At 47.6% G+C, this 16,957-nt stretch overlaps 1 non-coding gene across 1 annotated transcript; it reads right to left on the bottom strand.

Moving 5' to 3' along the window:
- Positions 1-2,690: 2,690 nt before the first annotated feature.
- On the bottom strand, positions 2,691-2,763 carry TRNAK-CUU (transfer RNA lysine (anticodon CUU)). The gene has a single exon. It is a non-coding gene; the product is annotated as a tRNA-Lys (tRNA).
- Between the last annotated feature and the right edge of the window lie 14,194 nt (positions 2,764-16,957).

Genomic DNA, 16,957 nt, shown 5'->3' with positions numbered 1-16,957 from the left:
GGATCCCAGGGGAACCAGCAGGGGGAGACTCGGAGGGAGGGACTACAGCAACTTTTAAAGGGTGAAGGATATGAGGGAGGAGCCAGTCCCTGGACTAATAAGGATACAGTGGGGAGTGGGATCCAAAGGACTGACATGGGGAAAACACCAATAGGAGCAATTCGAAGGAAGGGCCCTGGTCCCTGAGCCAATCATTCAGCTCTCCAGCTGGAAGCTTCTGCCAATAAAGGTGGGAGTGGAGAGTGACTGGCAGGGCACCAGGGAGGGGTTGAGGAAAGGATACATTGGGTACTTAGACAACAGGGGAGGAGTCGGGGTAACTGAAAGGAACCAGGAGGGGAGGGAGAACCAGGGCAGAACCATTACAGAACAGGGGGAACGGAACAGTCCAACTTAACAGAACACAACATTGCTGCATTTATTTTGTATTTGGTTGAGCAGGTGGTTGTAAGTTGTTTCATTTCTTGAAATAGCCATTGTTATTGTTTAGTTTTTCAGCCAAAAGGATAGATATTATATTTCTTTTTGGAATTAATTTCAACATTTCACTATTCTTAGGTTATAAATGTTCATTTGAATTGACATTATTATTCTGAAACCCTTGTTAAACCGCCATATTTATTTTGTTTCCCACACTAAATATTTCTTTAGGTGGCCATTTTTTTTGTTTTGTTTCCCACTCAAGCCGCCATATTTATTTCATTTCCCACATCAAACATTTCTTTAAAGTTTCCATATTTGTCTTGTGTCTTATGATAATGAACTTTTCAAAGTAACCATTGTTATTACATTTTCCACAATAATTAATATTTATTTTCTCTTCTTCATTTATAACTAATACTTAATCCCTTATTAGAAAAAAAGAAATTCTATTTGGATACCAATTGCTAGTTAAAGATGGGACAGTGTGCTGGAAAAAGTGCCAGCAGGAAGAGAAAAGGGAAGGAAGTTTTTAAGAAAATACCTCCTTGTAGTCCTGTAGGTGAACTTTTAATAAATTGGGATACTAAGGAAGGAATGAAGGATCTAGATAAGCTAAAAATGATTAGATACTGTACAGAAATATGGCCTAAAGAGAGTATTGCTGAAGGACCTATTTATTTGCCCTGGTACAGGACAAAAGAAAGATGGCTATGTATAGCTTTAATTAGATATGTCAATACCCAAATAGAACCTTGTGACAAAGAGACTAGATATGCTAAGTGTTGGTTAGAAAGGGAGACACAGCAAGAGGAAATAAAATTATATAAAGTATCCAGAGAAAAAGAAAAAGAAGAAACTAAGCTACCAGAACGAAGGTGGGATCCTTTAGACCACCTTCCTCTGCCTCCCCCTCCTGATCCCTTAGATTACCTCCCATTACTTCCTCCTCCATCTCCTCCTATAGACCACCTTCCTCCTCCCCCTCCAACCTTGTACCCCTTGGTACCATCTCACGAGGTGGATGCAATTTCAGTATCTACTCCCACAGGAGTTTTATAATCACCTCAACCTTTTAATTCAAGTTGTCCTGCTCCCAGCATCCCCTCTTCTGTATCACCTCTCTTCCCAAATATACCAGAACCTGCCCATTCTAGTACTCCTCCAATTATTGCAGATTCCCTCCAGTTCCTCAAGTACCCAGACACCGGTCTCTAGTACCACTCAGAGTGTCCATACCCCAGTCTTGGTTCCCAAAACTTTCCAAAATACCCCTCTTTATTTTTCCCCCATACTTCAACCCATAACCCAAAGTACCTCTTCCCCTATTCTTATTCCTGGAACATCACAAAACATTCCTTTTTATTTATCCCCTAGACCCCAACATACTGAGAGTCAAAAGCAGGAGGAAAGTTTGCGAACAAAAGGTCAGGGAGTGAAAAAGGCCTGTTGTTGTAAAGATACAGAGGAAAATAAGTTAATTGAACCAGATGAGCATGTAGCGAGCCATCAATATAATACAAGGTTCCAAGCAAAGAAAATTCAAGATGAATGTGGGAGAACTGAAAAGCCGTTTCCTCTAAGGGAAGTGCCTATGGGGGGGAGCAGAGGCGGTATTGGTTTTGTGAATGCCCCATTAACCTGTTGTGGTTTGCGTTTGGATTGTTCGGTTTCCCCCTCCCATATTTCATATAATGGTTTAGCCCGAACCTTGTTATATGCCAATCCTGGCACCCCTCCCCTGTTTCCCCGGTTACCTACTATGTAATATCCCTGGCCCCTCCCCGGGTCCCCTGTCTGTCATCCGGCACCCAGCCTCTTCTTCCAGAACTTTCCAGCTGGAGCGTCGTGTGATTGGCTGAGGGGCCGGGGCCCCACCCCAGATTGGTTTCTATAGGCTCCTTCTCCCTGTCCATCTCAAATGTATCTCTTTCTCCCAGTTCATGATTGGTTCGTTGTTACCCCACCCCTCGTCTTTAAAACCCGGGTCCCGAGAGGGCTCGGGGCTCTCTCTGCTTGGCTCCCTTACTGCTTAATCCTCCCCTATTAAACCCGTTTTACCCCAAGCCAGTAGAGAGTCGCCTCTTTCCTTCTCCTGCGGCATTGGACCCTTACCATCAGCAGCTTCCTGCCCTTTCGTACCGACCCACGGTCGACACACGCCCCCTGGCTCCGCGCCGGAGGAGTGTCAGAACAGCTGGAGGTGGCTGGTTCTCTACTTCGCTTCTAGCCTGGGCACAACTATTCTACAGCCACAGCTCCAGTGCTGGCGCCCAACGTGGAGCCCGAACCCACGACCCTGAGATTAAGAGTCTCATGCTCTACCGACTGAGCTAGCCGGGCGCCCATCTTCCCCCTGGCTCCCCTCAGAATTTGTGGCCCCCCCGCCCTGGGAGTCCTGGCCAGACTCCTAGGGGCTCCTCACCTTCTCCTGTTTCCCCAGCTCCCGTCCCGAAATCCCCAGTTTCAAAATCCCCGTGTTCGCGATCCCCAGTTTCTAGGTCCCCGTGTTCTTGCCCCCCAGTTTCAAAATCCCCAGTCTACCCCCGGTTGCCTCCGATGACTCAAAATGGCTCCCAGAGAGCCCAAGATGGAGGCGACCGCATGGCTGAGTTGGCGGGAAACCCTTCTCCTTCTTCCCAGAACCCCTTGTCACCAAATCCCAATCCCTTCCTGCCACTCAGCCACTCCCCATGTCCCGCCTCTTCGTCCTGCCCCTTTTCCAGTCACTCCTCTTTCCCAGACTCCTCCCTTTCCTCAGTACCTCCCATTCCTCCTCCCACTTACCCACCCATCTCTCCTCCCCCGTTTCCCACCGTGGCTCCTCCCATGGTCCCTCCCCGACCACCTCCCACTGCTCCACCTCCTGTTGCTCCACCTCCTGCCAATCAGTATGTCCCGCCCCCTGACTCCGCCTCCTGGGAAGGTCCCTCGACATCGGACCTCCCTGCCCAGGTTCCCAGTCGCGCCCCCGCCCCCCTCTCTTCCGGTTCCTACGCTCCTCCTCCCGGTTCCCACGCTTTGGGGTCTGGGGGAGGGGGGGTCGAGAGCCAGGGACCGGGGCCTGCTGCCATACCATCCGCAGCCCCGGTCGTTTACCACCATGAGGGGGATGGTGGGGTGCGCCGACAGTGGGTCCCTCTTAATCAATCGCAAATAAAGGAGCTGGTCAAAGCACAGAAGGAGTACGGCCGGGACAGTGAATATTTCCAGGGAGCGTTGCAGGCAACGCTCTCTGAGGCCGATGTCACCCCCTTTGACATCAGGCGCCTCTTCAAGTGCCTGCTCAATCCTAGTGAGCGGGCCTTGTGGGAGGCGGCCTGGAAAAGGGGAGTGACAGAGGCTCTCCCAGGCCTGTGGGGTCAGCCCCATACTGGGGTGGACCTCATGGGCAATGTCCTGGCCATCGACCAGCTCCTGGGGACCGGGATCTGGGCAGATGGGCACTCGCAGGCGAGTGTCATACCCCGGGAGGCACTTCAGGAGTCGGCTCGGGCGGCAGAAAAAGCTTTCCTATCGCTGCCTAGGGGAGCCCCTCCTCTTGCATTTTCTAAGATTTTTCAGGGCGCAGACGAGCCTTTCCTCGACTTCGTCGAGAAGTTGAGGAAAGCCGTTGAACAACAAGCGGCCGACGAAGGAGCTCGAGAAACCATCCTCAGGGAAGTGGTGTCTTCGAATGCCAATCAGGCATGTCGAGACGCCATCCTCAGCCTGCCCCTGCACCCGCCACCCCTGTTGTCAGATATGCTCGAAGTCTGCGTCTGAAAAGTCCAGCTCGTTCCATCAAGAGAAGCTGAGAAGAAGAGGGTGCCATTACCCCAAGCCAGCACGGCAGAAGAAATTCCACCTGACTCCTTCGCCGGAGCCGCCAGCCACCCTAGACCCACCGTACCATGCCATCTATGCGGGAAAGTTGGGCATTGGATGCCCAACTGCCCGTTGCGGGCAGAGTTTCATCAGTTCAAAAGGGAGCAGGGCCAGTTGGGGGCCAACCAGCAAAAAAACTAAGATTTGAGCGCAGTGCCCCCCTGCGCTCTGACAAAAATAAGGCGGGAAATCTAACATCACCGCGCACGGAGGGGAGAAATCAGAGACCGCCGCCAACCGATCTTGACAAACTTTCACTGGATGATACTTCTGCTAATGCACTCCAATCTAGACTAATCCTAACGACTCTTTCTGCTTTTACACCTTTCAGGTTGCAGCTTTCGGAGCCTTTACATCTCAGGACATCCGAACTTCAACTCGTCGCAGTAAACCCAGAATGCCCAGGTAACTGGGGACGGATTCGCTGCAAGTACGTCGTGGTTGGTGACACCAAAAACACACCGCCGGCAGTGAACATCATCCCGGGACTTTTACCATCAGACCCGGAGATGTTTGCTGTCGGACTGCACTGTGTCCAGCCCCCGGTCTTCTTGCCCAAGGGGCAGGTGATAGCTCAAGCGATCCCTGTCCCAGAAATGACTTGGACCATCGGTCATCCACCCAAAGACTCTAGCCCAGCTGTCGCTTGGGCCCAAGTCCTGGGACGAGAAAGGCCGCATTTAAATTATTATATCACTAAAGGGGGAGAAGGCAAACAAATCAAAGGCCTGCTGGACACTGGCGCAGATGTGACGATCATTCCCTCACGGGAATGGCCGTCACATTGGGAGTTGCAAACCGCGCCAGGGCACATCCGTGGTGTTGGGGGTTTACAATTGGCTAAGCAGTCAAAAAGCATCGTACAAATTACGGGGCCGGATGGGCAATTGGCTTCTGTACGCCCGTTCGTTCTAGATTATACGGAGCCCCTTTGGGGGAGAGACCTCTTGGCCCAGTGGGGAGCCCGAATTGATCTTCCAGTGGCTCCCCAGGTTTTTCGGGCGGCGGCCACTGATGAGCGCCCTACCTGGAAACTCAATTGGAAATCCGACAAGCCAGTACAGGTAGTGCAGTGGCCGCTCAACAAACAAAAATTAGCGGCGCTCAACGAGCTCGTTAAGGAGCAGTTACTTAAGGGCAACATAGTAGAGACCACATCCCCGTGGAACTCTCCGGTTTTTGTTATCAAAAAGCCCAATAAAGATAAGTGGCGGCTCCTTCACGACCTCCGCCAAATTAATAACATCATAGAAGATATGGGGCCTCTCCAACCAGGGATGCCGTCCCCAACGATGCTTCCTCGAGATTGGAATCTGGCCGTAATAGATATCAAAGATTGTTTCTTTCAAATTCCCTTGCACCCGGACGATGCCCCGCGTTTTGCGTTCACGGTTCCTGCCATCAACCGTGAATCCCCAAGCAAGCGCTACCATTGGCGTGTTCTTCCGCAGGGCATGAAGAACAGCCCAGTGATATGCCAATGGTACGTCGCTTCCTTGCTGTCCCCAATTCGTGCAGTCACAAAAGAAATTATTCTCTATCATTATATGGACGACATACTAGTGTGTGCCCCAACCACAGACCTACTTGCCCACGCTCTTGACCTCACAATCGATGCATTGGTTGCTGCAGGGTTTGAGCTCCAGCAAGAAAAGATTCAAAGGATGCCACCCTGGAAATACCTGGGCCTTGAAATAACTAAGAGGACCATTGTTCCTCAGAAATTGGCTATAAAAACTAATATCAAGACCCTTGCGGATGTCCACCAACTGTGTGGGTCTTTAAATTAGGTAAGGCCCTGGCTGGGTATATCAACTGAAGACCTAGCCCCCCTTTTCAATTTATTGAAGGGGGGGGAAGAGCTAAGTTCTCCCAGGTCCCTTGCCCCAGAGGCAGAGACTGCATTGGAGAAAATCCAACTCTATCTCGGCCAGGCAGGCCCACTGATACCATCCGAGCCTGCCGTTCAAATTTATCATTTTAGGAAAACTGCCACACCTACACGGGGTGATTTTCCAATGGGATAATGACATCAGAGGCAAGGACCGAGGCTCGAGGGATCCCCTCTTGATCATAGAGTGGGTGTTCCTCAGCCACCATAGGTCCAAAAGGATGACACAGCCATCTGAGCTGGTGGCAGAGTTGATCAGAAAAGCTCGATCAAGGATCAGAGAGTTGGCGGGTGTCGATTTTGCATGCATACACATTCCCCTCAAATTCGACTCGGGCCATTTAAAACGCAAAATGCTTGACAACCTCCTTGAAACCAATGAGATGCTTCAGTTCGCTTTGGACAGTTTCACCGGCCAAATTGTTGTTGATCGGCCGGCCCATAAATTGTTTAACCAAGAGTTCACTTTGTCTACAAAATCTGTTCAAAGTAGAGTCCCCTTGAAGGCCATGACAGTTTTCACTGACGGGTCCGGAGCAACTCACAAGTCAGTAATGACTTGGAGAGATCCTCAAACTCGGAGGTGGGAGTCTGATGTCACTGAAGTTGAGGGCTCACCTCAAATTGCCGAGTTGGACGCAGTCGTCAGGGCTTTCGAGAGGTTCCCTGGACCGTTTAATTTGGTTACTGATTCGGCCTATGTTGCCGGTGTGGTGTCCAGAGCTGAGAATGCGGTTCTTCAGGAGGTGTCAAACATGCCTTTATACAACTTGCTCTCCAAACTCGTCCAATTAGTCTCCCACCGAGAGCAACCTTTCTATGTGATGCATGTAAGATCGCACACTGATTTGCCTGGGTTTATTGCGGAGGGCAACCGGCGCGCTGACGCCCTTGCCGCTCTGGTTCAAGCTGCCCCGCTTCCTGATCTCTTCGGTCAAGCTAAGATCAGCCACCAGCTTTTCCATCAAAATGCGCCTGGCCTAGTTCGGCAGTTCCATCTCACACGCGAACAGGCCAAGGCCATTGTGGCTACATGTCCTCATTGCCAGTCCCATCAGCTCCCTTCCATTCCCTTGGGAGCAAACCCCCGGGGCTTATCAAGCTGTGAGGTGTGGCAAATGGATGTCACACATTATCTTTCCTTTGGCCGCCTGCAATACGTTCACGTTTCTGTTGATACTTTCTCCGGTGCAGTCTACGCCTCTGCCCACACAGGGGAAAAGGCTGCGGATTGCAAGAAGCATCTACTTCAAGCGTTCGCAGTCCTGGGCATCCCGAAGGTGTTAAAGACAGATAACGGCCCAGCGTATAAGTCCAGGGAGCTGCGAGGCTTCCTGCAGCAATGGGGAATAGAACATAAAACCGGCATCCCCTATTCCCCGACATGCCAAGCCGTGGTGGAGAGGACCCACCAGAGCCTTAAAAGAGTTTTAGAATAGCAACGTACGGCAGTGAAGGTGGAGTCCCCCCATATCCGTCTCGCACGGGCGCTGTATACCATCAACTTCTTAAACTGTTCGTTTGAAAATCTCAACCCGCCCATCGTGCGACATTTCGGGAAGCACGAGAAGCTGCAACCAAGGGCCAGGCCTCCTGTCCTCATTAAGGATCCGGAGACCTGGAAAACGGAAGGGCCATTTGATCTCGTGACCTGGGGAAGGGGATACGCTTGCGTGTCCACCCCCTCGGGTCCGAGATGGATACCATCCAAATGGGTTAAACCCTTCCGCCCTAAGAGGGGTATAAAACCAGAAACAGTCAACCAAGTAGCAGAAGCATGTTGGCGGCGGAAGCGGAGGCTGTGGAAATTGAACCACCCTTGATTTCAGTTACCTTTCTCTGGGCTAAACCTTCATTGTTATTCCCGTTTCTCATGTTTACTTTTGTTCACTTTCAGTTATTTTCCCGCGTTCATGGACCTCCTCTGAACCATCACCCTCCTGACTGTCTCCCTCATCGGGACCCTACCACCATCTGTAGGTCCCTGGATTGTGCCCCAGCCAAAAGCGAATGTATGGAGGACCCTTGTGCAGGCCCTCGACCAAGAACACATTTGCCTTAACCTGGCTTCAGCAGAGGACCCTATGTCGACCTGTCTCGTGGGGATCCCTCTCCCTCCCGTCCAAATCCCCTACCCTATTGGCCCTCCCCTTATTGCTTTAGCCACCCGACCCCTCCATTCTTCGGTTGACCCCAGGTTCGTGTGGAGGGATGCGATTAAGAACCTAGCTCCCTTGCCCACCGAACCGTCCCAACTTGAGTTGCTCGGCTCCGCGGACGCTCCCTTCTGCTTCCAGTTTGTTTATTCCCCCTCCCCCGATGACAAGCGCTTTGAGCAAATGAAGCAGTACAAGAAGGAGTATACTGCCAATCTATGGTGTAACTCGACATTCCACATATATTATCCATCTACCTATGCCGGGCAGCCTCTATCTCTGCCCCGGGGGATCTTCTTTATATGCGGAGACCGAGCGTGGGCAGGCATCCCCTCTCGCCTGGTCGGAGGTCCATGTACTATTGGGCGACTGACGCTGCTTACCCCCAGCAATAAGCATATTCAAGATTGGAAAGTGGAGAGAGCGCAATCCAATTCGACCCGTGCCAAAAGAGATCTCAGAGATCTCAACTCAGATTGCGACTCCGAAATTATTCATTGGTCTAAACCTAAAAGTGTGGCGGTCACCCTATTTTTGCCATGGGTATCGATCGCCAAATCTCTAGGTGAATTGGCCCACCTAGAGTGCTGGGTGGCTAAGCAAGCCAATTTAACGTCAGCAACGCTGTCCGACCTCCTAGCTGACGAGGAAACTACGAGAAAGGCGACGCTCCAGAATAGAGCAGCAATTGACTTTTTGCTGCTCTTGCACCATCATCGATGTGAGGAGTTTGAGGGCCTCTGCTGCCTCAATCTATCATCAAGGGCCGAGGACGCAAGGGCCACCATCCAAAAGATGCAAAACCTTGTTCATCAGGTGAAACAGGAAATGTCAGACTGGCTGAGGGACCTCTTCAAGGGATGGGGATTGTCAGGATGGGCAGGATCCGTTTTGAGATCCGTATTGATCACCCTCTTAATTCTGTTTATTGTGTTAATTGCCTGTTCTGTGTTGTGGGGACTTGTCAAAAGGCTCTTATATAAAGCCGCTGATCCCTTCGAAGTCCATCGGGCCAAACTCGACAGAGACAAAGAAAGTGCATCAGACCTTTCCGACTCCGGAAGCTCCGATGCAGAAGACAACAGCACAGGACGAGAAGAAACGCCAGTTTGAAGCGCGTTTTGTAATAGACTCACTTCAGAACTTTTCTTTTTTTTAAACAAAAAAGGGGGAGATGTTGTGGTTTGCGTTTGGATTGTTCAGTTTCCCCCTCCCATATTTCATATAATGGTTTAGCCCGAACCTTGTTATATGCCAATCCTGGCACCCCTCCCCTGTTTCCCCGGTTACCTACTATGTAATATCCCTGGCCCCTCCCTGGGTCCCCTGTCTGTCATCCGGCACCCAGCCTCTTCTTCCAGAACTTTCCAGCTGGAGCGTCGTGTGATTGGCTGAGGGGCCGGGGCCCCACCCCAGATTGGTTTCTATAGGCTCCTTCTCCCTGTCCATCTCAAATGTATCTCTTTCTCCCAGTTCGCGATTGGTTCGTTGTTACCCCACCCCCTCGTCTTTAAAACCCGGGTCCCGAGAGGGCTCGGGGCTCTCTCTGCTTGGCTCCCTTACTGCTTAATCCTCCCCTATTAAACCCGTTTTACCCCAAGCCAGTAGAGAGTCGCCTCTTTCCTTCTCCTGCGGCATTGGACCCTTACCATCAGCAGCTTCCTGCCCTTTCGTACCAACCCACGGTCGACACACGCCCCCTGGCTCCGCGCCGGAGGAGTGTCAGAACAGCTGGAGGTGGCTGGTTCTCTACTTCGCTTCTAGCCTGGGCACAACTATTCTACAGCCACAGCTCCATTAACCGCCTCTGAAGTTAGAAATTTTAAGAAAGAAATTAAAACTTTATTGGAAGACCCAACAGGCATCTCCCAACAATTAGACCAATTCTTAGGGCCTAACATCTTTACGTGGGAGGAATTAAATTCTATCCTAGAAATACTGTTCTCTTCTGAAAAAATACAAATGCTTCGTACTGCGGGTATGAAGATTTGGGAAAGAGAAAATGGGGTCCTAGAGGAGAAGATAAAATGCCTATTAACCCACATAACTGGGATGCAAACCAGGAAGAGGGAAGAGCGAGCATGAGGCAATATAGGACATCAATTGTAAGAGGGATAAGAGAGGGAGGCCCAAGAACAAATAATGCAAGATTGGCATTTGATAGTCAACAGGAGTGAGATGAATCACTCAGCGCCTGGCTAGAAAGATTAAAACAAAACTTTTAGTTATACTCAAGTATGGATCCAGATAGTCCAGAAGGACAAGCCATAGTTAAAATTCAATTTGTAACTAAGGCCTGAGTGGATATACGAAGGAAATTGGACAAGTTAGATGATTGGCAGGAAAGAGGAATGAACGAGTTATTAAGAGAGGCGTAAAAAGTATATCTAAGGAGGGATGAGGAGAAGACCAAGACAAAAGCAAAAATTACGGTAGCAGTAGCTAGAGAGAGTGCTAGATTTGAGAATTGTGAGCGACCAGGTGATGGAAAAAGTGAGTACACAGGTCCCAGAATAAGTGGGTTTAAAGATCAGCCAAGTAGAAGGTATGAGTCAGGCAGAGATAATAAGTCACCTTGGCCCAAGAGAAGACCACCTTGGGCAGAAATCATATGCTTTTATTGTGGTAAGAAAGGACATACCAGAAATTTCTGCAGAAAAAAAAGATGGATGAGGCTATTGTTCAGGAACAAGACACCTTAGGGAGTAGGCTGGAAGGAGAGGACTAGGGGTGTCAGGGCCTCTACGCTCTGAGGGATGATATTGGACATCAAAAGGAGCCCCTGGCAAACCTAGAAATTGGCCCTCAGAGTGAGGAAATGGAATTTTTAGTGGATACTGGAGCAGATCGTTCAAGTATTTCAAAGATTCCCAAGGGATGCAAATTAAGTGACCAAACCTGTAAAGTTAAAGGTGCTGACAATAACCCTTCTGAAGTACCCATTATTGAAGAAGTACCTATAAAAGGAAGTTTCAGAGAAGGCTGTGCTGACCTGCTGTATATGCCTGAATTAGACTCGAACCTCTTAGGGATTTACAAGTGCAGTTAGGAATAGGGGTAGTCCCTGAAGGAAAATGTAAGGTAGTGAAAATGATGGTTTTAAAAGAAGAAGATGAGAGAGAGATAGATCCGAGAGTGTGGGCAGAAGGAGATGGTCATGGACTGTTGGAAATTCCACCCACAGAAATCAAAATGAAACCTGACATTCCCCCAGTAAGAGTTAAACAATATCCAATTTCCATAGAAGGGAAACGGGGATTAACATCTGTAATTAAAGACTTAATTAAAGAAGGAATTTTAGAACCATGCATGTCTCCGCATAACACCCCAATATTACCCATAAAGAAACCCGATGGTACATACCGATTAGTCCAAGATTTACGAGAAGTAAACAAGCAAACTGTTACTCGATATCCAGTAGTAGCCAGTCCGTACAATTCATTGAGCAAAGTACCATCGAGACGTGCATGGTTTAGTGTTATAGATTTAAAAGATGCTTTTTGGTCCTGTCCGCTTGAGAAAGAAAGTAGAAAATGGTTTGCGGTTGAAGGGGAAGATGAGGAAACCGGGAGAAAACAACAATTACAATGGACAAGGTTGCCTGAGGAATTCACGGAGTCACCAAACCTATTTGGCCAAACTCTAGAAGAACTAATGAAACAGTTTTATACCTGAAAAAGGATCTCAAATCCTACAGTATGTAGATGATCTATTAATTTCTGGGGAACAGAAAGAAGAGCTACAAACCACAACTGTTAATTTACTGAACTTCCTAGGGGAAAAGGGGTTAAAAGTATCTAAAAGAAAGGTACAATTTGTAGAACCAGAAGTAAAGTATCTAGGCCATATAATTGGGAAAGGATATAAGAGTTTAGATGCTGACTGAATTCAGGGAATACTATCATTGCCAGCACCAAAAACCAAAAGAGACGTGAGAAAATTACTAGGATTAATTAGCTACTGTAAATTATGGATAGATGGACACACAAAATGAGTTAAGTTTCTATATGATAAATTAGTTGAAAGTGAGCCTATAAGTTGGGATGAAAATGATGAGAAAAAGTTAGAAGACCTAGAAGAAAAGTTGGCAAATGCTCCAATACTAACTTTACCAGATTTAAATAGACGGTTTGAACTATTTGCCAATGTAGAAGAAGGAATAGCTTATGGAATTATTGTATAGGAATGGTGTGGGGTGCAAAAACCCATTGCCTATCTCTCCAAATTGCTGGATCTGGTAGTTAGAGGCTGGCCCCCTTGTCTCCAGGCAGCGGCTGGAACTGTAACTCTTGTGGAGGAAGGTTACAGGTTGACATTAGGAAACAAGATCAAGGTGTATATTCCCCATGATATAAAAAGTATGCTAAGTAAGAAAGCCTGTCAATGGATTTCAGATAGCAGACTTTTAAAATATTAATTGATAGGAAACAAAAGTGAAAATATAGAATTGACAACAACAAGGATCCAAAATCCTGCACAATTTTTATATGGAGAACCAAAAGAAGAATTGGAACATCACTGCCTTGAAACCATAGATTTGCAGATAAAAGTTAGAGAAGATTTATTAGAACTACCTTTACCTGAAGGAGATACACTGTTTATAGATGGTTCATCACGGATAGTAGATGGTAAGCGAGTATCAGGGTATGCTATTGTAAATGGACATACGATGACAGTCATAGAAAAAGGAAAGCTTCCCCATAGTTGGTCTGCACAATGCTGTGAACTTATATGCATTATTAAAAGGGCTAAAATGGCTTGATCAAAGGAGTGGTAGCATATTCACTGACTCTAAATATGCCTATTGGGTAGTACACACTTTTGGGAAGATCTGGGCAGAGAGAGGATTTGTCAACTCAAAGGGAAAAACCCTAATTCATGAAGGCCCCATAAACACAGTGTTAGAAGTCTAGACAGGACCAAAAGAAATTGCAGTGCTACATATAAAGGCTTACCTTTCTTAACTACTCCAGGTAATATGGGAACATATGAAGAAGGAGAATTAGGCGTGAGAAAATTATATATAAAGACCATAACCTGAACTTTAGAGGAGTTAAGGAACAAGGGATACCTTCCTCAAACTACTCCTATTGATTTTAAATTCCACAAATTCTAGCCTGGTGACTGGGTGTTAATTAAGAACTTGAAAGAACAACCACCAATTCCAAAATGGGAAGGTCCATTTCAAGTTTTACTCACCACAGAAACGGCCATTAGGACTCAAGAACGAGGATGGACACATGTCACCAGAGTAAAAGGGCTGGTTTCTGCTCCTGAGAGACGATCTCCCACCACAGATAATTTAAAGAAGATATCAGGAACACCATAAGAACCACATAAGCTATAAGTTATAATATGAACTCTGTTAGATTTATTATATTTACTTGAAAAGTTTTTAACATTCTTTTAACTTAAGGAAATGGTGTTTATATATGAAGTGAGATTATATGAATTATCAAAAACATGTTTCAATCTCTGGTATTCCCTGTTACAGATCCTGTGATCCGAGAAGCGATAGAGCATTCTCCCACGCACCTAGCAATCTGGCCCTAAAAGAAAGAACAGGTTGATACAAAAGGGGAAGTAGACTCCTGCAACAGTAACCGGTAAGAACAGCACAGTAGGAAGGAAAGAGAAGAGAGGGGGGCAAGACCGGATCAGGATATACTCTTGCCAAAAAGAGTCGCTGATCCTCTGCGGAGGGGAGACATGAAGGGGACAGTAGCCTGTACTGGACCCCCAGTTCTATTGATCCTCCTACTTCCCAGCATCAATAAGGGGGAGATACAACTGTGTAAAAAATGCTATCATCCTCTGTATGCAGGAGAGTCTTGGGCTGCCGTCCTCAGAACACACTCGAATCTGAGCCCCAATGTATCAACTTTTTATTGTTAACCACCTGTATAGAGAATGGCAAAGTGTGTTGGCTATTCGAAAATATAGGGAATTTTTAAACTGAAATTGTTGGGGGAATGCCCTATGAAAGAAAAATGGATCTGTTCAGAAAGGAAACCGATTAAAGGAGAAGTAAGACATGCGGCTTATGAACCAGATTTACCAGATATTGAGACAACTCTACACGACTGAAGAGGAAACATGTTAAAGCACTGATTAAAAGACTGGTTAAGAAATTAATTAAATAACTGTCAAGACACTGTTATGAGGTTGATGGGGGCTAAAGCCCGATCAAAGTTTTAGAGGGGGGAGATGTGATAGGTAAAAGTTAAGTTATGTTAAATTACGGTAGAGTTAAATTATATTGTATTACTTATGTTATATTAATTGCATTATGTTAAGAGTGGGGGGGCTTATTAGAATGTTCTAGGAGAAGGGTCCAGGTTTTGGTGGAAGGGCGGTCTGGCGGGACAAGGCCAGGTCAATGACGGATTGGATGGAAGATCTGGAAGATCTGACCAATCGTTCGAAGGCCTGCAGAAACAATTGGTCCAGAATGAACAGCATTAAAGACCAATGAGAAGCCTGGAAATGGACCAATCACCATGCGGATCCAAAATGGACCAATCCTAGACTCAAAGGGGGCTATAAATGAGGGGAGTTCGGTTGGGTCAGGGTTCTTCTTTTTGGAAACATGTTTTCTGGGGAGAACTCAGTGCACTTGGGGATAGTGCACTGTTCTGCTTTTGGCTCACTGTGTGGATGCTTGCTTGGGCTTATCCTAGGTACTCCGTTCGTTGCAGCTATTTTAATAAACGAGAACCTCTTTCTCCAGAGAAAGTTTGGCCACGTTCATATTCATAACACTCACACCTCCAGCTTTGGCTGTAGGTGGCCGAGCTGGAGTGGGCATGGGGAAAGGCCTACAGGCCCACAGTGAATCTGAGTCGTGAGCCCAGGACAGCAGTTCCCTGGCATGTTGGTTTCTTGCAAGGTCCTCACTTTCTCTACCCGAGACGGGCACTCTGTTACCTCTTTCCACCTGGAAAACCTCCTTCTTTACAATCCTACATTCTAGTCTTAATCTCCCTCAACCAAAACTTAAGTCCCAAAACAGCAAGTAAGGAGCCACACACAACCTGCAACTGCTGCACTCGCTCAAGCAAAACACCACAGCACACTTCCTGTGTTTTGTTCCACCTTTGGCTTTTTCCCATAGTGAGTGGGAAAAGACTGTCATTTTTAGTATAATTATTGTCTCAGTTATCAAATTAATTTTTAGTAATGTTCCTGTGACTAATATCACATTCCTTTCCCTCTGTATCTCACACAGCCCGCCTCCAGATTTCTGCTCCTTGATCCTCTTTTGCTCTTTGGGGAGGGGCTGCCACATCCCCCATGATCTAAGTCACCATCTCAGGTCTCCTTGATGTGCTCAGTACTATTGGATTTAAATACCAATATTGCTGGATGGAACATGCCTGAGCCCATCTGGCCCTTGCTGCTTGACCAAAGGTGGCAGCTGTGGTGGTTTCACCTCAAAGACACCTTTGGCTAGCTGGATGCTGCAGCTGGGTGCTTGGGACACCACCGTGTCCTTATTCTGGTGCAGGAAAGCCTTGTTAATGGCCACTGCTAGGAAAGCAGGCTGAGGCTGGCACAAACAGGTCCTGCACTGCAGTGCAAGTTTCTCAGAGCACCTGTCACAGCCCCAGCCCTGCTCCCAGCTCTGTGCATTCTACCCCAACAAACAAGAAACAGCTGCAACAGGCAAGAACTTACTGCTTTTGGAAAGAGATTTATTTATCACTATCACTAAAATAACTATTGACCTCTAATAAAAAGTATCACTAAAACTATCCCTATCACGAAAAGTATGACTATCGTTATCATTATTTAGCACTAATACTATCACTAAAATAACCATCCTCCTGTAACATAAAGTATTCCTCCAGGTACTGGTTGCAGGGGCACCAGGACGCTGTGGGCTGAGGTGACTCCAGGGAAATCCAGTAGGCAGGTGAAGTAGACCCCTCAGCCAGAGCACAGTAGGGACACGTGGTCAGAGGTGACGGGTCTGCTCGCATGTTCTTGTACAGCCGGGCAAGCTCTGCTGCAAAGATCTCAGGAAACAGGCGGCAGTTGTTCCTGAACCCGTTGGCCTGGGCTCTCTCGCCGCTTTCTGGTCCGTCTCCCGACTCCGTTTTGTCTCTAAGCAGGCCACGGCTTTCCCAGGAAGAGTCCCAGTCCTGTCCTGATGCCTCTTTGTCTTCCTGGGCCCTCCTGTAGAAACAGATTCCCAAGAAGACTCCTCATAAATACGAAATTGGAGTACAGTTAAAGCATTGCACTGCAGCAGTTTCCACAGAGCCCGGCTAGGAGCTGCCTGGGCACTCCAGCTTGATGCAAACACTTCATTGCAAATGGCAGCAATGAATAACTCACATGTCTCTCTTCAGCTGCTGATACATGACGATGTACCCAACCACTGCTGCAAGCAGAAGCACAGCTGAGGCTGCAGCTATCACGAGGATGTAGAACTTGCTCTGGTCATGGTGTCCGGAAGTCTTGGCTTTTTGCCCAGCAGCTGACCCTGGGAGGAGAAAAGAGAATGTGAGAGACGATGTTTGTACTCTGCACTAGGGATAACCCCATAGTCTTGAGTCAGATGCCCAAGGATTGCCATGGATATTGAATCAGGATTGACATCTGCTATTGTCTTCACAGA

This window comes from Agelaius phoeniceus, chromosome Z, assembly GCF_051311805.1.
Source record: "Agelaius phoeniceus isolate bAgePho1 chromosome Z, bAgePho1.hap1, whole genome shotgun sequence".
NCBI classification, from domain to species: domain Eukaryota; kingdom Metazoa; phylum Chordata; class Aves; order Passeriformes; family Icteridae; genus Agelaius; species Agelaius phoeniceus.
The sequence above is the reverse complement of the archived record's forward strand: the minus strand, read 5'-3'. Positions and strand labels throughout refer to the sequence as shown.